Here is a 22,599-nt window from a genome sequence, read left to right on the forward strand (position 1 = left end):
ATTGTCAATAACACTGCTTTCGTGCTATAAATTCTCTGCTGTTTACAGTGAAGCGCTGTCCCTGCTTATTCCCACCAGATGTCTCTGATAGTTAACCGGCAAGTTCACATCACTTTTTCAGTGGGCCCCGATCTGTCAGAGTGATTCCAATAATGTTATTGTTATTTTTATTATTGTTATTATTCGTAGCCTCTGTTATTCGTATGGTTTCGCAAGTGTCACAGCTGTACGCGAATGTGATAAACAAAGCAAAACATCTGCTGGAGAGAATTTCAATGGTTTTCTTTTCACAAATTTTTGAATGGTGGGTGCGAAAGAAGTGATGGTTTATTTGCCTGTTACTTGATATATGTTCTATGATAATGAAATTTAGTGCTCGATAAATTTACACCATCGATTATTACTGAATTATGCGATTGAAAAAATCGGAATTTTTCATCCCCGGTCAGCTGTGTTCAGTTATAACCAGTAGAATGAAGACCTGACCGGATTCGGTAGAAGGTGAACAGTTTCTTTTATTTTCGAAACCGATTGTTTGATTTTGAAGGAATCAGTTATACATCGCGAAAACACCGTTCCTATTGATGTAGTTAGTTATTGAAAAATTTGTTGTTTCAAACACGAATGAATGCTAACTGTGAGTAATGTTGTTATGCTGTTAAAAACTGATAATATTTCGGGTGAGTAACAATTGCTTATCAAATTAGATTATAACTGGGTTGAGCGAAAAAAATACATTGACCTCCCATGAGCGAACATTCTGGATATACTCGTACGGTTAGTTAGTGAAATAAACCGGTTTCTGATTGAAGCAATGAAAAAAGACGGGTGGGTAATGTCGGGGACATAACCGGAGTGACGTAGGACTATACAAAGGGGACAGCTTTTCTTAAATATATATTTTAAATATATTGTTTTATTTTCTTCTTCTACGTGAATACCTACCTATCTACCTGAAAAATGGATTAGTTTACTGTTTACTCTTTATGAATATGTTGATGGTTCTGAAAAGAACCTTTGGTGTTGTGTTTTTGTTATCACTCGATATTCCCATCTTGTTCGGTTAAACCTTCCTGTTTAGCTATTGCGTTTGCCACTCGCCACAACTTTCACAGTTGGAAAATTTCTTCCCATCCAGCTTGTGACATGGTGTTCAGTAAATTACATTTAATGCGACGTGCCGGAGAAACACTTTGCCACTCACTGAAACTAATTGTTGCCTTGATGAGCGCCGAACCGAAGCTGCTCTGTTCTTGATGCGGGTTTTCTGATTGTCGTGAGCAGCTTTGCAAGCCAACTCGAGCACTCCGACGGCCGAAACTCTATAAACGCTGTTAGGTATACTGGTGCTCCGGCACCAATCCGTTCGGCCTAGTTACCCTTGCGGAGCAATCAGTGAATGCGACCAACAGGGAACTGGAGACCTGCACGGTTCGAGTGAGACTTTGCCTTTCGCTTAACTTGTCCTCCTTTGTTACGTCCACGATGCCGATGCCGTACAACCACACGGGTTTACGGTTTGATAGAAAATAAGATATTTTTTTGGGGTCCGCGTGTTTTATACTCTAGCGGTACACACTCACAGGATAGAGACAAATCGGCAGACTCAGCCAGAGGGGCGAGTCCAACGAGACGAACGAATGAGCGTTAAAAGGGAGCGATGGCAAAAAAATACATTCATTACGATTTGTTCGCTCGTTGGATTCACATGCAGGCTAAAAAGGGTCCTTTTCAGGATCACAACATTATCTTTAATCTGAAGAGTTTAATGTTTTGTTATCACTCGATATCCCCATCTTGTTCGGCTAAACCTTTCTGTTTAGCGATTGCATTTGCCACTCGCCACAGCTTTCACAGTTGGAAAATTTCTTCCCATCCAGCTTGTGACATATTGTACAGTAAATTACATTCAATGGCACGTCGCATTACCACCACTCAGTGTCGGATTGGAGGTAATTTTAACCTGTAATTGAACATTTGCGATGACAGTGGTACAGTGTCGACTTTCAATGTGGGGTCATAATTTGGATCTCTATGTTTACAAATATGTCCAACTTAATATGTCGAATTACATGTCCGTCCAATTAGCTAAATGTCGAACTAATTGTAAATTACTGTACTTTCAATCTGGAAACAATTTAAGAATTGGTGTAAATTGAATAATCGGGAAATTCCCCAACCATCAATAAGCTCAGAACAACTGCCAAATTCTCATACTCATCATATCCTGGAAAACAAATTATGAAAAAATCTATTTGTGTTTTATTATTATTTTGGATATTGTTTTAGAAAGCATTGAACTGTATTTCCTAAACTCTTTTTTGAAAGGTTTAATGGCCCTGATAAGCGCCGTGTTCTATGGAATGATTCCAATTTAGAAAACTTAGTACTCGTGGTTTTGAAAAAAACCATTTCGAACGCCCTCGATGCCGCCTTGTTCTGGATTTGCCACCAAAGCAGTTTGTATAAAGAACAAACTTTTTTCTTCTGCTACCTGTTGCCGTTTTGCGATTGCGTTTGCCACTCGCCACTCGCTGCACCTGCGTGTTGTCTTGATCTAACTCGATCACTTCGGCGGCCGACTAGGTGGACTGGTGCACTGGTACTAACGCGCTCGGCCTAGCTACCCTTGCGGGGAACTCCAGATCAACACAGTTCGAGCGGGATTTTGCCTTTCCCTTCACTTTTCCTCCTTTACCATGTCCAGACATGGCTGCTTGGGTTGGTTTGTTGATGTGTTGTGATGCGAACCGATGTGGTGTACGGTTTGAATGAGAATGATCGTTACGGCAGCGGAGCGGGGATTTTTAAGCTGACTGGCTGGCTCGAGAATTACGCATGTGTGTTTGTGCGACCAATGTTTCGTTCATTTTTTTCTTTTTCCTTTCCAATCGTGCTTCATTCTATTTCGCTGCTGCTCTGGTTGCCCGTTTTGGTCGGTACGATTTGAGGAGCACAAAATGGACCAATCAAAAATGGGCACATAGGGCATTTTGACAATGCTTGATATTTCACAATTATTCAATTATTTATCTCATGAAAAATGAAATGTTATTCGTTATGATAGATGCGTAGATATATTTCTCATCAATTGATGCAAAAACCTTTGCGATCTATTGAGAAATGCTCGAGTTATAAGCGTTCCAAATCTTGCATTTTTTCCTACTTGTTCAGTGCCTAGATTTCCATTTCACCCCCTATATCTTCCGGTTAGACGTAGTCCTACGTCAAAAGAACGAACGCGCATTCAGTGAACGCGAATCGCATAAAACAAAAGCTTCAACCGTGAATCGACCTTATCTTCAATCACCAGGTCGGTAAAATGAGCGAGACGAAACGTCCGTTGTCAATACGATCATCAAATTGTTATCGATGAAGCAACAATAACCGTATCCTTTTCCGCTAACCCGGTTGATCTGCCGGTGTCAATAAACTATGTTACCTTATGCACACAGCTGGAGTGAAGCAGTCAGCCGAACAAAGCAAAGCAAACAAGGAGCGGAAAGGGAACCATACAATGCCAAATTATGGCCGCAACGACGTAAAGGTAAAGTGAATCGGAATAAAATCGAAACCGTAATATATATCTGATGGAAAGTAAACGATTAAAAATGAATGAACCAGAGTGATAGCATGCACAGCGGAACAGAATTGACCTTTATGAAGGTACGGTTTACCTATATTTCTTTGTTTTGTTTTCGATGCGTTCGGTGCGTGTTCTGTGAATCACGGGAAAACGGGAACAATCGACAAATTGAGAAGATGTTGTTTTAATGGATGGACAAAATGAAAGTCGTTGATATACATGCTGTAACTAAAATTCTAGGATGACTTCAGTTGTTCAACCAAACCACAACCTTTAATTTCACCCCGAAAAATTCATTACATTTCCCGAGAGGAGGGTCACTGACACTGACATGATTTATGCCACAAATTCCGCAGTTCATTCCTGCAGACAGTGCTAAATAGGGAACCGGTGTTAATAAATGGGTCAACCATTTATTGTGATCCTACGATCCAGTCAATGGAAACAACGAAAACCGCAATTTTCAATCCCAGAACAATCGAACATAAACTGGAAGGACTCGACTCCGTTTCGAGCGGGACAGCATCAATGCAAATCTGCATCGGCATCTAGTAGTCACTTCTGAACGTCAATAATGCACCGAAGAGAAGCAGAGAAGATCATCATTTATGTGCACAACCCGCAAATCTGTTCACTAAAGCCGACGTGAGTAATGACGGTGCGATTTGCGAGTGTGATCGAATGAGATAAGCACATATCTTACGCGTTTGGTCTGTGCCAACTCTTCGGACAACCAGATTGTTTGCAGTAAAATCGGATATGTGATGATACTCTTTCAATGTACCCTAGTGGGATGCAATTCTCTCCTTTGTATGTGTATGTGTTTGTATGTGAACGAAACCCCATAGTTGTGTCCCACATTGACACTGTTTTATAGCCACATATTCATGCATAGAGCATATGCGAAAATCATCGGTTCGTGCCAGCGCAAAGTTCTCATCCCTCAATCTGAACGGAACGTATCACGATTGTAATTTTATATTTGAAAAATCTGGTGTAAATGAAACCGCGTTGTAATTTATTCCGTCGGGGTTAGCTTGAACTTTGTGACCACTTATGCTACTCATCCTCAAAACTCTTCGCACGTCCGTTCGTTCGTTCGTTCAATGGATCGATCAGAAAGACGTTTTGAACGGAACCGCGATCGATTTAATGGTTGCCGCGCCGCATCCAATTATCACCTCATTTGCAATTTTGGAATAATTTACATTTCACTTCGCCGGCCGGCGATCCGCCGGACGGAACTGGAACAACAAACACTGTGGGGGGATACGATATTGATCGACGTGTGCAAATAATGCAATCTCAAAGAAGTCACGTTTACTGCTTCAATCTGGTTCTGGATTACAATCCTCAAGAAATATGATAAACGGATCAATTGTTGCTAAGTCGTTTTGACGTCGGACTACGTCTTTGATTTCTATATAGGTCACTCTACGAAAAATATAACGTTTATTAAGAGTTTTCAGATGCATATTACGCAGAATCGTTCTTACGATATATGTTATAATATGTACCATTAGACGGCATTTTCATCCAGCATTTGTTTCGTCTGAGACATCAATAGTGGAAATAGTAAAACAAGTGAGAAATTAACCAAATAAAAGATGTATGTTTTGCAAGCGGATGCGAAGGTAAATCATGTATTATGCATTCTTTCTTCCGAATTCGGTCCCATGAATGTTGTATGTAACACAAAATTGCGTGCAATAATCCGTTTTATCTAACAAATCAGCAAAATGTTAAAGTAATCAGATACAATATTTCATGCATCACTCAAACTTCATGCAAGATTTTATCAAAGCAACGAGGAAAGTGTCACCCACACAGTGATGGTTCATTAATTAGGAAGAGGCCGTGATTATCATGCGAGGACTTATTGATATCGGCATTACATCGCATCACAGAAATGAAAATATTAATAATCTTCATGACTCATATTCAGTCAATTCCTTCTATGATAGATTGAGCAGTAGAACCAATATGACTTGATTGTGATAGTCTGCAAACGAACATTGTTCCACCGAAAAAGTTACTGCTCTCGATGCCTAATAATGAGAATAAGACAATGGAAAGAAATCACAATACCATAGCTATTCATTAAAAATAAAGCAACTTTATGATTTCATGTGTATTTTACCTCAAAATATCACGAAATCGTGAGTATTTTCAACTTGTTTTTTTTGTTTTTTCCCCATAAATTTCATATTCAATGTAATCAATGACGATATAATTTGGGTATGGGTAAACAACCCATTCCCATATACTTCATCTACCATTCCACACTGTTATGCGTCCCACTGATATTCATTAATCATTCATAATCAATCAATTAATGAAAAGAATTACATTAAAAATAACCAAGTGTTCTGAACGGTCACAGTCCTACGTCAATCTTCTGTCCGTGCCCCTAGGCTCAGACCCTTGTACTGTTTTCAATTTTAATTCATGATAGTACACAATCTAGATTCAAAAAAACTATGTATAAGCATTTTGAAAAACACGAAGGACTTGCAAATGTAAATGTAGTACAGGTCGGACTAGATTATCTGGGAATCGATTATCCGAAATTTTAGACTCGATTGTCCGGAGTATTTTATTTTTGATTTTCGGAGATTTTAAATAATTTGTATAATAATTCCATATTGAATAGCTAATATGGGTATCAAATTAAAGGGCTTGACTAATAGAATACGGTTATTTTTGAAAAATGCAAATCCAAGATGGCGGCCACTACAAAATGGCGGATTACATGTTTTCTCAGAACCCCATCAATATGGGTATCAAACGAAAGGGCTAGACTAGTAGAACACAGTTATTTATGAAAAATGCAAATCCAAAATGGCCACCACCACAAGATGGCACCATATATATTTTTTTCACAACCCCATCAATATTGGTATCAAACGAAAGGGCTTGATTAGTAGAACACCGTTATTTATGAAAAATGCAAATCCAAGATAACAGCCACTAAAAAATTGCGGATTACATATTTTCTCAGAACACTATCAATATGGGTATCAAATGAAAGGGCTTGACTAGTAGAACACAGTTATTTATGAAGAATGCAAATCCGAAATGGTCGCCTTCACAAAATGGCGCCATTTTTTTGTTTGTAGGATTGTCCCACATTTATAGAAAATTGACCCCGTTCTTGTTGACTGATTAATCTGAAATTTGGAACATACTTTTAATTCTACTGTCATAATAAAACTGCGTATTCCATGATCTTGAAAAATTCAATTTGGCCGCCGCTAAAAAAAAGGCTGAATGACTTGACTTGACTTGGAGAATACCCTACATTATGAACAACATAAATTCAAAAAGGTCGCCGACACAAAATTTTTGACTACGTATTTTTTGTAATCCTCTCAATATTGGTATCAAATGAAATGATTTGACTCTTAGAATACAGTAAATCATCAAAATATTCCGAAAAAAGTTAGGTAAGAGATAAAAATTAAAAAAAAATTTTTTTTGAATGGTTTTAATATAGAGAAGTATACTAATGATACAGATAATTTACTAAAAACTAGAAAATAAAAGACGGGTGGGTAATGTCGGGGACATAACCGGGGTGACGTAGGACTATACAAAGGGGACAGCTTTTGCTAAATATACCTTTTAAATATATTGATTTATTTTCTTCTCCTACGCGAATACCTACTTATCTACCTGAAAAATGGATTAGTTTACTGTTTACTCTTTATGAACATGTTGGGAGTTCTGAAAAGAATCTTTGGTGTTGTGTTTTTGCGTTTTTTTACTAATTTTCTCATTTTTTTCTTACTATCTTATAGTTGATTCTTGATTTTTTTCTGAAGGCTTTGTACTTATTAAATGTTCAACGTCGGGCATCTTTTGGCGTATGCACATATCGTACAATCGAAATGATGGCTGTGATAGGGAATGCATAAGTGGTCATCAGCTCATTCACTATCATATATTTCACTATTGAGCACATTACCGTACCTTAAACTGTGGTTTCGGAGACGAATGAATTGTAAGATTTATAGTCTCCGCAAACAAAGTAAATAAAAATGAAAAAGAACCGAGGTTTTGGAGACGAACTCTACGATCTGTCGAGAAATAGACGAGCTATAAGCGTTCTGAAAAACCAACAGTAAATACAGGGACGGATGAACAGAACAGAGCAGCAGGAAATACATAGCTCATCATGTTGCTCCTTTGTTATGTTTCTGAACAATGCAGATGTAACGTCAGTCAATTTTCAACATCAGTTATCAACCAAAGAAATCAGTTCCTGCTACCAAGAAAATTCGTTAATGCCATTCTGCATATAATGTGTTGTAATTTGAAGCCACTTTTAATTCGGAAACCATGCATGGGTTTGTGAAAACTGAATGATCAATTTAAAAGACCCCAACCACCAATAAGTTCAAAAACAAGCATAAACAAAATAAATCAGTTTATAATATATGTCATATTATGTCACTTTAGAATGCATTGGTATTGTGAAAAACTTTTAATAACTCTTCTTTGAAAGGTTTAATGGCCCAAAAAAGCGCCGTGTTTTACGGTAGCTGGTATACAAACTACGTATGTATAAACTGTATGAACCAGTCTTCCGAAAAACACTTACACATGTCCACGCGATGTGAAAATTCCATGTTTTTGTTTGAATTCGAACATGATTCTCGCTAGTGTTGAGTGTCTATCCCCAACACGAACAATGATACACAAATATAGACATGTGAAAACAAACACGATGTTTATAATTCAAGAACATCATGTACAAACATATCACCCGATGTCGCAGTATTCATTGCTTTCGTTTCGTTTCTTTTCATACACGGAAAGAAATTATTCATCCCAAAACATTTCTTCGTAGAATACTTTTTCACAGAAACGAACTTGAAATTTAGTTCGCATCTCAAAAATTGCACGAACTAAGAGGCTATAAGTTCATGCACCAAAATATATATTTTTATTAAGGCTCATATGGCGTCAGCCTAACGGGGCCGGGAGTTCAATAGTTTGACAATGTTTGCTTACAACTATGTTAGTAATATGTAACCGATTACTCGCGGTTGGCTCGAGGTTAGTATTACAAGTGTTTTCATAATTGGGATGTTGCAGTCTTCAGTGCTCTGTACGTGTGCCCGACATGGGATACTTCCTATTGGGATGCAGCTGACCGTTAATCAGCAACGCCCCCTTAGTCTGTACCTCATATCTAGCGTGGTGCGTCTTCTCGAGGAATCCACGATAGAATGATCACTAGCCGGCGCAATCATCAGCTCGTGTAGAGTTGTCATGAGCGGTACAACCTTTGGCTCTTGTTGAATCATCAGTGGACTGCACAACCTTCGGCCCGTGTATCTGTAAAGAGTGTGTGTATGTATTGCCGCGACTAAGTAAAAGTTTATAGATCGTTCATGCACATTTTGCAAGTCTGATTAAATAATCCTTGGTTTCGTTAAAAGAAAACATTCTCTGAATAGAAAGAAGCTTTCTATTTTTTTGCGTGCATGTTGGCAATTAAAGTCTGGGGAGCCGACTGCATAGCGGGCGACGTCGTACAAATGCTGACCAAAAAAATAAATACCTAAAAATTAGTTATAGATGCAACCTTCAGCGGCACACAGCAGAACCAGCAGAGAAATTTCAGCGGCTAAAACACGGTGTTATCACAAACTGAATGAAGGAAAAAACTAAAAGCTACACTTACACTGCACTACATATGCTATGTGTGCATGCGATTGCATCATCCTTTCTTCTCCTCTTCTCCGCTCGTTTTATAGCTCGGGTCGCGATCGTCGCGAACAAGCAGTATTGGCCATTTGTATTCAAAGATCCAGCCAAAATTGTTGCTCCCGTGGTCGAGTGGTTAGCGTCACGCCTAACATGTCACTGCTGAATAATTCAATTTTAGTACTTGTTCAAATAGCTAATAATAGCGAATGTTACATGAATTCAATATATAAATTGATGCGTGCACTAAATAATGATATCAAATGTGAAAAACTCTCATATCAATCGATGTTTATTTTGTTCAGAACAGAAAAAGAGGTTTATTTTATTTGCCCAATATTTTTGATGAAGCACCCATTGTCATGAAAGGAAAGCATTTTTTCCATGTCAACATACCAACACACCACGCGTTGAGTGATGGTGGTGTGGTGTCCGATTCGCTTCTTCTACTCTACGCACTGCCGGTGCTTGGGGTGAAAATGCAAGAGAAACTGTACACCATGTTCGAACATCATGTGAAACATTGGGATTAAACATCGTATGTCCAAACATACCACGAATACAAACATGTCACATTTTCTAACATAGGTACGAAAAAATCATGTTTGTACTCAAACACAAAACTGTGAACAGCAGCGTGGATATGTTTATTCCAGACGCAGTGTTTTTTGTGAAACATGGAAGACTGGTATAAACAAACTTTTTCCATCTTCTACCTGCTCCCGTTTTGCGATTGCGTTTGCCACTCGCCACAGGTTTCACAGTTGGAAAATGTCTTCCCATCCTGCTTGTGACATGTTGTACAGTAAATTATATTTAATGCGACGTGCCGAAGCACCACTCAGTGTCACATTGGAGGCGATTTTAACCTGTAATTGAACATTTGCGATGACAGTGGTACAGTGTCGACTTTCAATGTGGGGTCATAATTTGGACCCCGCACTCTATGTTTACAAAAATGTCCAATTAAATATGTCGCATAATTGGTCCGTCAAATTAGCTAAATGTAAATTACTGTACTTTAATCTAGAAGCAATTTAAGAATTGATGAAAATTGAATAATCGGGAAAGTCCCCAACCATCAATAAGCTCAGAACAACTGCCAAATTCACATACTCATCATATCCTGGCAAACAAATTATGAAAAAATCAATTTGTGTTTTATTATTATTTTGGATATTTTTTTTAGAAAGAATTGAACTGTATTTCCTAAACTCTTTTTTGGAAGGGTTAATGGCCCTGAGAAGCGCCTTGTTTTATGGAATGGTTCCAATTTAGAAAACTTAGTAATCGTGGTTTTGAAAAAAACCATTTCGAACGCCCTCGATGCCGCCTTGTTCTGGATTTGCCACCAAACAGATTGTATAAAGAACAAACTTTTTTCTTCTGCTACCTGCTGCCGTTTTTCGATTGCGTTTGCCACTCGCCACTCGCTGCAACTGTCTGTTGTTGTCTTGATGTCCACCGAACCGAATGTGGTCTGTTCTGAATGCGAGTTTTCTTATCGTCGCAGCTTTGCCAGCCAACTCGATCACTTCGGCGGCCGAAACTATATAACACCGGCTAGGTGGACTGGTGCACTGGTACTAACGCGCTCGGACTAGCTACCCTTGCGGAGCAATTGGCAGATACACCTACGAGGAACTGCAGACCAACACGGTTCGAGCGGGATTTTGCCTTTCCCTTCACTTTTTCTCCTTTGCCATGTCCAGAAAAGGCTGCTTGTGTTGGTTTGTTGATGTGTTGTGATGCGAAACGATATGGTGTACGGTTTGGATGAGAATGATCGTTACGGCAGCGGAGCGAGGATTTATAAGCTGACTGGCTGGCTCGAGAATTACGCATGTGTGAGACTGCGACCAATGTTTCGTTCATATTTTATCTTTTTCCTTTCCAATCGTGCTTCATTGTATTTCGCTGCTGCTCTGGTTGCCCGTTTTGGAGCACAAAATGGACCAATCAAGAATAGGCACATAGTGCATTTGGACAATGCTTGATATTTCACAATTATTCAATTGTTAATCTCAAGAAAAATGAAATGTTATTCGTTATGATAGATGCGTAGATATATTTCCTATCAATTGATGCAAACACATTTGCGATCTATTGAGAAATGCTCGACTTATAAGCGTTCCAAATCTTGCATTTTTTCCTACTTGTTCAGTGCCTAGATTTTCATTTCACCCCCTATATCTTCCGGATAGACGTAGTCCTACGTCAAAATAAGTAAAAAAAAACATTTTAGGTTAAACGGTTTAAATTTAAATAATTAGAAAATAATTAGACAAATAGCAGTTAGTAGTTATCACATCCGTTCATTCATCAATCTAGGACAATGATGAGACTAAAATAAAATCGTGGGGTATATGATTAAATAACTAATTGTGGATAATAGAAATCCAACGTTTATTTCTTACCTAATTTTCTTCGGAGCATTTTCATGATGTACTGTATTCTATTAGTCAAATCATTTCATTTGATACCGATATTGAGGGGATTGCAAAATATACATAGTCGACCATTTAGTGGCGGCAACCTTTTTGAATTTATTTTTTTTTTCCAAAATATATATTTTTATCAAGGCTCCTATGGCGTTAGCCTGACGGGGCCGGAGTTCAATATTTTAACAGTTTTTCTTATTATCTATGTTAGTAATATGTGACCGATTACTCGCGGTCGGCTCGAGGTTAGTATTACAAGTGTTCTCGTAATTGGGATGTTGCTGTCTCCAATGCTCTGTACGTGTGCCCGACACGGGATACTTCCTATTTGGATGCAGCTGACCATTAATCAGCAACGCCCCCCTAGTATGTACCCCATATCTAGCGTGGTGCGTCTTCTCGACTCGAGGAATCCAGGATAGAATGGTCACTAACCGGCGCAATCATCAGCTCGTGTAGAGTTGTCATGAGCGGTACAACCTTTGGCTCTTGTTGAATCATCAGTGGACTGCACAACCTTTGGCCCGTGTATCTGTAAAGAGTGTGTGTATGTATTGCCGCGACTACGTAAAAGTTTATCGATCGGATAGGAGGGATATAAAACGGGGACACAACGAAGGAAACATCATTAAACGTTGACATCGGCGTTTCTGAGGAACAGGTATAGATGAAGCAGAAGATCAGGATCACGGCTACCTAAGATATCCCGGACGGGGATATCCGATTGTCTGCCTTTTGCTCTCAGTGCTCTAGAGAGCTGAGAGCGAGCAGCATGGAACCGGATACACGACCAGACAATATGCTCGATGTCGTGGTAGCCATCGCCACAATCACAAAGATTGTTTGCTGCGAGCCCAATGCGATAGAGATGCGGTTTAGATTGTAGTGATTGGACATGAGCCGAGATATCACGCGAATGAAATCACGACCTACATTCAATCCCTTAAACCAAGCACTCGTCGAAACCTTAGGGATAATCGTGTGTAACCAACGACCGAACTCATCTTCACTCCACATGCGCTGCCAACTAACGATTGTGTCCTGACGAGGAATGTGAAAATATTCATTATAGGCAATTTGCCTTTCAAAAAGTGTGCCTTCTGAAGCGCCCACCTTAGCTAGCGAGTCCGCTTTCTCATTCCCCGGAATCGAGCAATGAGAGGGAACCCATGCTAAGGTAATCTTGAATAATTTTTCGACCAAAACACTCAATAGTTGTCTTATTCTTGTTAGGAAATAAGATGAGCGTTTATCAACTTTCATTGAGCGGATTGCCTCTATTGAGCTGAGACTGTCTGAAAAAATAAAATAGTGGTCGATGGGCAGTGTTTCAATGATCCCTAGAGCATAGTATATCGCACCCATTTCTGCGACATACACGGAACAAGGATCTTTGAGTTTGAAAGAGGCACTGGAATTTTCATTGAAGATGCCGAAGCCAGTGGACCCGTTTATGTATGAACCGTCAGTAAAGAACATTTTATCAGATCCAACTTTCCCATATTTTTCCGAAAATATCGACGGAATAACATTGGAGCGTAGGTGATCTGGTATTCCATGGATTTTTTGTCGCATGGACAGATCAAAAATGACAGAGGAATTGCAGAAGTATGGGAAGCAAACTTGGTTGGAGATGCCTGGTGAAGGGTGCACGTCGTGGGTAAGGTACTCATGGTATAAAGACATAAAACTTGACTAAGGAGTCAGTTGTAGTAGATTTTCGAAGTTATCAATCACCAATGGATTCATGATCTTGCAACGGATGAGAAATCTGTAGGATAATTCTGTGAACCGAAGAGTAAGCGGGGGTACTCCTGCCAAAACTTCGAGACTCATCGTATGTGTCGAATGCAAACACCCCATGGCTATACGCAACGATATTGTATCCTCTCCAGCTTGAGAATATGAATCCTGGCAGTTGATCGGAAGCAAAAACTGCCATATTCTAACACTGATAATATCGTTGTTTTGTACAACTGAATGAGGTCTCCTGGATGGGCACCCCACCATGTTCCGGTTATTGTTTGGAGAAAATTGATTCTTTGCTGGCATTTCTGTTTCAAATACGCAATGTGTCTCCCCCAGGTACACTTAGAATCAAAATATACACCCAGGTATTTGAAAAACATAGAGTGTTGGATCGTTTTGCCGGATAGGTGAAGCTGGAATTGGGCGGGTTCGTGCTTCCTAGAAAAAACGACCATTTCAGTTTTCTCCGTAGAGAATTCGATACCCAGCTTGAGGGCCCACGTGAACAGATTGTTCATGGTATCTTGCAACGACTTTTGCAGAGCGACCCCGACCCCGGAGCTGAATTGTTACATGAGAGGAGGGCAATTGAGAATTCTACCATCGAAAAATTCTCATAATCGCATTGGAGCGGAATGTCGCGTACGACGTTTTGTGCAGGAACGGAATCGGGACAAACCTTCCTTGCAAATTTGAAAATCCAACGGTCAGAGTATTCCTCACTTTCATTGGTATGGTTCCAGCCACGCATTCTCCTAGCCGTATTCCAAAGAGTACTCATAGCGGTCTCCCTTGACAAACCATTGACGAATTTCCGCCAATATCCACGCTTTTTTGCTTTAATCAGACCTTTTAGTTTGGCTTCTAGAGCTTGGTACTTTCGAAACCATTCCACTAATCCAGTTTTCCTGAATTTTTTGAAAGCGGATGATTTTTCAAGGTAGACCTTTGAACACTCCCTGTCCCACCAAAGTGATGGATGACGACGTCGGAAAGTGGTAGCAGGAACACGTTTCTTTTGAGCTTGAAGTGCGCTTTCGAAAATCAAACTTGATATAAAGTTATACTCTTCAAGGGGAGGAAGTTCATGCATCGAAATGATTGCTTCAGATATTAATTCCGCAAATTTTCTCCAGTCAATATTCTTCGTGAGGTCATACGCAACATCGACTGACTCGCTAGATTTTGATTCATTGGCGATCGATAAAATTATTGGTAGGTGATCACTACCGTGGGGATCTTGAATTACCTTCCATGTGCAATCCAGGGATAATGAAGAAGAGCAGAGAGATATGTCTAGCATGCTTGCCCGTGCAGGAGGGTTGGCTATCCTAGTTGCTTCCCCAGTATTTAAAACTGTCATGTTGAAGTTGTCGCACAGATCATAAATCAACGTGGCTCGGTTGTCATCGTAGAGTGACCCCCATGCTGTTCCATGGGAGTTGAAGTCACCTAAGATTAACCGCGGCTCCGGCAATGCCTCGATAATATCAAAGAACTGATGGCGGCCTACCGTAGTCCTGGGAGGAATATATATCGAAGCAATGCAGAGTTCTTTGCCATTGATTTGTATCTGGCAAGCGACAACTTCAATGCCTGTAATCGATGGGATAGTGACTCTGTAGAAGGAGTGACGTTTTTTGATCCCCAATAGTACGCCACCAAACGAGTCGTTACGATCGAGGCGAATAATGTTGAAATCGTGAAAATTCAGCTCGTCGGCTGAACAAAGCCATGTTTCACAGAGAGAAAATACATCACAGTTAGAACTGTGAACTAAAAATTTAAATTGGTCTAGTTTAGGGATGATGCTTCTGCAATTCCACTGTATGACAGTGGTCAAATCCTTGACCTCTTGCGCTGAATTAGGCATCGAGGGAAATGAACGCTGCTAAAAAGCCACATTTTTCTTTCAAAAATGTTCTCACAACCGGAAGCAAACATAATACTATGCTTTTAAAAGGATCATTTATATTTAAAGCATTTAAAATGTTATCCACAAGGTCTAAAAGTGCAAGCAGGCCAGGTAGTGGCTGTTGCTTCGACCGCGAAAATGGAACAGACGTGTTCGTTGTTGTTCCGGGAAGTGCTGAGGACCCCTGGTTGGTAGCATGACCACGTAAACCGGGAGGTACTTGCTTCGGCCTATTCTCAGCACGTTCAGTTCGAGGCTTCATTCCAACTTGGGAAGTTTCGGTATTCTTTCTGGGGAGTGATGGAAAAGAAGTAATTTTTCTTTTCCTGATGGCACCCTGCGATGTACCGGAACATCCGGCATTGGGAGCGTTAGCAACAGGCTCGTCGTTCTGCAGAATGGAGTAGGGATTGTCCTGTGTCGTTGGCACGGAACTCTTAAGCATTTCTGCAAAAGTCCGCTTGGAACGTTCCTTTAAGGAACGCTTGAGTTTTTCCCCTCGTTGTATGTACACCGGGCATTGAGTAAAATCATGAGGAGTCCCGCCGCAATGAAGACACTTGTGCTCTTTAGCGCGAGGATTCTCATCATGGCTCTCTCCACAATCTGCGCAACGTTTTTTATTGCAACAATAGGCGGCCGTGTGACCGAGTTGCATACATTTGTTGCATTTCATTACCCGGGGTACAAACAACCGAACAGGTAAACGAAGTGCCCCTATTGCAACGTAATTTGGAAGGGCGGAACCCTCAAAAGTCACACGAAAAGAGTTTGTCCGATTGAGAATTCTTTTGTCATTTTTATATGACACAGATTTCAGTCGATCGCATGCAAGAATCCTCACAGTTTTTAGTGTGGAGTTCTTGAAGCGACCGACACCATCGATTATCTCTTTTCGGGTCAAACCCTTTTCGGTTATTACGCCGTCTATTTCGACGTTGCAACAGGGTACGTATACACGATACTCAATCGCAAAGAGGTCGCAGCGCGTTATTTTGTTCGCTTGGGTCCTGCTTGAGACGACAACTCGTAGTTTGTCTGGCCCCATCCGTGTAATCTCGGTAACGTCAGAAAATTTTTTAGTTAGTTCCTTCGAGATGCGAATGACATTGAGAGGTTTGGATTTTCGTCTAAAGTACACAATGAATGGGCCTTTGGAGCCTTCAGGGTATTCTTTAGGACGAAAATCCTGTTTCTCGTCGATTTCCTCATCTTCGGAACTATCAACTTCGTAAACAGAATTTTCTACCTCAATTTCTGCTTCATCCTCCTGCTCTTCAGGAGGAGGTTCGGTATCAGAAATATTCAATTGTGTCAACGGGGGGTCCTTTCCGCCCTCAGCCATATCAGAAAAATCAGCCAACTGTTCGATATGAACAGAATATAATGATTATCAAAATGAATAAGTTAAAAATTATATTATAAGGTTATGCTGGGGATAATATTTATATGAATTTATTTTATTTATATAAATTATAAAATGAAAAAAAGTTCCAATAAAATTTCAACGGTAATGAAACCAAGGAAAAATAGACACCCCTAATTCCAACGTTTGCCGATTTGGTTAACACACAGATGAACAATGGTGTAAATCGAGCACAGATGGTAGAAGGAATGATAGGAGGACAAAAGAAAAATAAACTTATACTTGCCGTTGCTGTGTGGCGTGTGTGATGAATCTGTCTGAATTGTATCCTCAGCGTCTCGGTCGCGCACCACTTTGAGCTTCGCTCTACTCGCAAGCGCAACCAATGAAAAAAAATCACAGTCTAATTCAATGTGGAAAAAAACACCTTTGTTGGATCGTTTCGAAAACTTGTCCGATCTACTTGCGAGTTGTCGAACGAGTTTGAATTTATGTTGTTTATCATGTTTGTTCCCCAAGTCAATTCATTCAGCCATTTTTAGCGACGGCCAAATTGAATTTTTCAAGATCATGGAATAAGGAGTTTTATAATGACAGTAGAATTGAAGGTGTCTTCCAAATTTCATATCAATCAGTCAACAGGAACGGGGTACAAACATTCAAACATACATACAAACAGGACAAGCTGAATTAAATCTTTTAAAAACGTAATTAGTTGTTTGGTAGTTGTTTTGTTTTTGTTAATATCCATATTGATGAGGTTTTGAAAAAAATATATATATGGCGCTGTTTTGTGGTGGCAGCCGATTTGGATTTCCATTTTTCATAAATAACTGTATTCTACTAGTCAATCCCTTTCATTTGATATACATATTGATGGGGTTCTGAGAAAATGTGTAATCCGCCATTTTGTAGTGGCCGCCATCTTTGATATACATTTTCCATAAATAATTGTGTTCTACTAGTCAATCCCTTTCATTCGATACCCATATTGATGGAGTTTTGGGAAAACCCATATTGATGGGATTTTGAGAAAATATGTACATAATCCGCCATTTTGCACCGGCCGCCGTCTTGGATTTTCAAGATCATGAAATACGCAGTTTTATAATGCCACCAGAGATAAAAATGTGTTCCAAATTTCAGATCAATTGGTCGACAAGAAGAAGGTTGAATTTCTTTTAATGTGGTACAGCGCTTCATACAAAGCTACAAAGTCACAAACATACAAACGGGTCAACCTAGATAAAACCGTTTAATAAATAAGTGCAAATCATAATTAAATTATGTTTACCGAGAGAAAATGGTTTTTTTTTGACTCGATTATCCGGAGGATTCGATTATCCGGAGTGAAAAAAAATATCAATACTCCGGATAATCGAGTCCGACCTGTATATGTAGTAAATAAATGAGTATTTTTTCATGCTAAATTTTCTTCAGCGAATATTTTCGATGGTACAGATTTTTGGACGAAAAAGTACAGATGAGAAAGATTTTTAACCCCTCTGGAACAGATTAAAATGTGGCAACACTGAGTGGAAGGCCGAATGGCGTAGGGCCTGATTCTCGAATACACTTCACGGTGGAAATGAAATAAACGGCACGCCATTGAAATACGTTTTACGAGTTAGTGAAGGGTCGAAGATAATAATGAGTTTTCAGGCAGAATGAGCACTTTTCAAATAAAAAATCATTAATGAAAATTAACTTCTTCGTATCAAATTGGTATTCAATGTGAGTGGAAAACTTTGTTTTCTTCATGTGATATAACAATCTCATACAAAAATTACATCTGAAGATAATTTGATATTATAATGATAAGTTTAGTGGGAAATTAATCTCGTATCCAGATGTCGACACCGTACCGTTGTCATCGCGGATACGTTTCATTCCGTTTCCACTGTGAAGTATATTCGAAGTGTGTTCGAGAATCAGGCCCGTAATATCTGGTTTCAAGTTAGAAAAATTTCACGTTTTGATGAAATTTTCAAAATTTCGATAACTCAATTTGTTTCGAAAGAATTTTGATGGTGTTTATGTCAATCAATTCGTAGAATTTTGAGGAGTTGATATGAAAATGAAAATATATAACTTTTCAAACGTAAATAATAGTTAAATGGGTGAAATAGAGTTTAAACGCAATTAATTATCTCTTCATATACCTTTCGTTTTATTTTTGTTAACTGTAATTGTTTAGTGAATCAACAAAATTAGAATACTCTAATAGCTAAGCTCGTTGAATGCTGTCGTTCGATGCGCCACCGAGCCTAATCCGTCCTTTCCGATGCATTTATATCTCCCGGCGCACGCCTGGTCTCTTCTGCCGAGAGTCACGTTTCTCATGTTTATGTTACTTACAACTAAACTCATCACATGAGATTATTACCAAGCAAAGCGTTGAGAGGAGTGATTCATTTTTTTCTGTCTTCCCAAAAGAGATCGCTCTTGCCACAGTACCATACCTCGACCAAAAGCCAATTTGTGCGAGGCACTTCACAAGACTTGGGGCTCGGCTCAACTCGTCGCTCTTTTCATTGCTCAATTCAGTACGAGACCATCGCCAGTGGAGTTTGGAGGTGAAGCCTTCCGCCCCACGTCCAACGAACTCTTCTGCTCTGCGAAAATCTCATGCGATCCGTATACAAATGTTTTGCCCGGTGCCTTTCTCGGTTCTCGGCTATTAATTCGATTAAAATCGGAAAATTATCTTTCGTTCTGGGAGTTTGAGTGAATCGATGCCACTTCTTTCGTTTCCACTCGCGAATTTGTGCTGGCATTTCTGTCAAAGTGCGCGCGCGGCGGCGATTAGTTTAGTTTTATTGCTTACCAAACGGGGGAGCACGTATTTTATTTTTGTTTGCAACTTCTTTTCTTTTTCGACGGCTTAATTGCTAACAGTGGAAACCCGGTTTGATGTGTTGCTGAGAACTCGCTGGTCCTGTCCGAGAGAGTGTGAATTTCTGTGTGTGTGGTGGATGTGCAATCTTTGATTTTTGTCTGTAAAATTGTTCTGTTGATAATTTTGAGCAACTGAGGCTCGCACGAACAATGAGTACTTCGTGAAAGCAATCCAACCGTGAGCATCAAGTAAGTGTTTGTCGAAATTGAGTTGAAAATAATTTTTAATCGTGATCGAACAATTTTACCGAACTGACAATTTTTTAATTGAAACTCCACACCAATACCTCGGTTGGGAATGAGTAATGAAATGGTTCGTTCCGGTCGCTCGCCCAGTACAGGACCAGCGCGAAATCTACCGAATGCGATACGAACGAGGTATGCTGCAAGAGTTGCAGATAAGAAGGCAAAGTGAAGAATGAGAAAAAACGACCATAAAAATAGCGAGAAACAATGAGCAGTCAAACCCATACTCAACCGCGTTCGGATGAAAGGAAAGCAGCATCTTCCGTTGCGATACGTTGCTACGAAATGAACAAATCTGAAATGCGCGCGCCAAGCCATATAGGCTGCTTGGGGTAGAGATAATGATCGCCTTTCCGTGCAGAGACTAGGCACAATACAATTATTCTCGAACGTCAGATGCCCTGAAATATCAGCGGCCGCAAAAGGTTTAAGCAACGAGAGAGATCGAGAAAAAAACGAAATAAAAACAAAAAGACAAAACAGACCGAGCGTTGAGTAAATAATATTTAACATATTCCACGGCGCGGTGTGATGCCAGGGTACATCTACCTGGGCTTTCGTGCCCCGTAACTAGACTAGACGATTTCGTAGGCCGAGAGGGAAGACCAAATGGATGAAATAGTGGATAGCGTAAGAAGTCATTACGATCGGAGTGAGCCAAACAAGTCAACCAGCCAGCGAGAGACAAACCCATTATAAGGAGGAGAGGAGAAAGAGAAGCACTCGATTCACGCTTTCCACGAAAGGGGTGGAAATTGGCTGCCAACTTCTCATTGCATAGAGCATAAAATCGTTTCGAGGTATCGAGTGACTTGGATAGACAATAAGACATGAACTCGATATTAGAAGCAAAGCGCTTGAAATGAATTTTCTGTTCGTATTTATCACTGCAATTACAGATTTGTACCCAATTACTAGATAGTTTGTGGAAGTGTAGTTTTGTGGAAAACTATATTTATTTGTCGCGCTATATTTATTTTACTGATTTGCTGATTTTGCTCAAACCGCTTATAATTGTTCGTTATTAAAATTGTGTTTTGCCAGTTTTGTCAAACATACCTTTTTTTTAAATTCGTTACGCTTGAATTATTAGATCGAATTCACTTACGATCAAAAGAATGGTGTTCAAATGTAAATATATTTAATACCAAATAATACCCTCGACGTGTATGTATTTGCAGAGCGGATTCCCCCAGGCACATTGATTTAGAAGTCTGTGTTAGGGAAACCCAGCTAGGTGGGAACAAAAATACTCCCGACTTGCATGTATATTTGCAAAGTGGATTTCCACAGCTACATCGATTTTGAAGTCCGTGCTGGGGAAACCGTAAATCTGGCCGATTAAAACTTGGCAGTTAGGGCTTCTAGTAGGACTACGTCTTTCATTTCTATACCGGGGTGTAAAATCAAAGTTTCGAAAACGAAAGCGTTACGCCGGAGACCGAGATTTTGAGCGTTAATAGCTCCTAAACAACTGAACGAAATGGTATGATAAACACTTCATTCGAAAGATAAAATGTCTACGCGTTCTATACTTGTTACTTTTTGATCCAAAAACATGTTTCAATAGTCAAAATTGCTTTCAAAACAGGCTATTGAAATCACCAATCGGTATATAAGCGAGCGCCGTTCGGAAATCCACTCAGTTCTAATTGAACAGCGATTGGAGCATGTTGTCGCTGTTGTGGTGAAGCTCTTCGTTTATCATGAAAGCGCTGATGAACGGTGTCACCAAGAGCCTGTTTGTGCACCTTAGGCTAGACATGAATCCATCAGGAGGAGAGTGATGCCACAAATGGTTCCCCGGGAAGATCTCGAAGCAGCCGCTACACACACACACACACACACACACACACATATACGCGCGGAATCCTTTCCGTTTGGATGCCATTCAGCATCGAGAAAGATCCGGAAAATAATCTGCCAGTTCCTCTGTGAATTTAAAAATACATTCATGTGAAAGAGTTTATTTGAATGTTTTCTATTCATGTAACACTGTGACCAAATATTTTTCAATCAAGTACTATTAACAGGTGGTTATCGAGTTAGTATTAACCACTGGTGGGCTTCCAGTATCGAGGAAAATGTGGAAATATCTAATCGTTACTGAAAATAATCTGCCAGTTCCTCTGGGAATTTAAAATTACAATCATGTGAAAGAGTTTATTTTAATGTTTTCTATCCATAAAATATCCATAAAATAAATTTGGGTTTGTGATTTGTCAATCAAGTACAGTTAGCAGGTTAGCTTCTGAAGATTATTCTTCAGAACAAGGTTTTTCGTATCCTATATTGGATGCATAAAACCTTGTGCCTCCAACGTAACGCTCTCGTTTTCGAAGTCTCCCAAATATTCATTTATTCATTCATTCAGAATGGATTTAGATTCAACTTCAAACAAATGATCTCTAAATCAACGATAGTCCAACGTCACCCTTGCGGTTATACCATAGATATAACCCACTTCCTGTTTTTTTAGGAAAAAAAACTTCAGTGGCAGAAAATTTAAATTTTGTTTCTGTTATTATTGATTGTATTTGTTTTTTTGGTTTTCATGGTCTCGGAACCAAGAGCGCTATATTTTTATATTTTTTCTAGAAAGCTGAAAACTTTTTACATAAAATATCTCAAAATAAGAGATGTGTTCTTTTCCTTTTTTATGTTATGGTTTTTCAAAGTTAAC

General features: G+C 39.5%; 1 protein-coding gene across 5 annotated transcripts in view; it reads left to right on the top strand.

The window, feature by feature from the left end:
- Nucleotides 1-215: 215 nt before the first annotated feature.
- Nucleotides 216-22,599, top strand: part of LOC129767636 (protein N-terminal asparagine amidohydrolase) — a 117,112-nt gene continuing 94,728 nt past the window's right edge. For 2 of the 5 annotated variants that reach the window (XM_055768714.1, XM_055768715.1), the window contains exon 1: nucleotides 234-680. The gene's annotated coding sequence lies outside the window, so the exon portion shown is untranslated. Of the gene's footprint in view, nucleotides 681-19,408; nucleotides 19,860-22,599 lie in introns of those variants that run through there. The other 3 variants (XM_055768713.1, XM_055768711.1, XM_055768712.1) reach the window with 3 other exon arrangements.

Source organism: Toxorhynchites rutilus, chromosome 2 (genome assembly GCF_029784135.1).
Source record: "Toxorhynchites rutilus septentrionalis strain SRP chromosome 2, ASM2978413v1, whole genome shotgun sequence".
Lineage (NCBI taxonomy): Eukaryota > Metazoa > Arthropoda > Insecta > Diptera > Culicidae > Toxorhynchites > Toxorhynchites rutilus.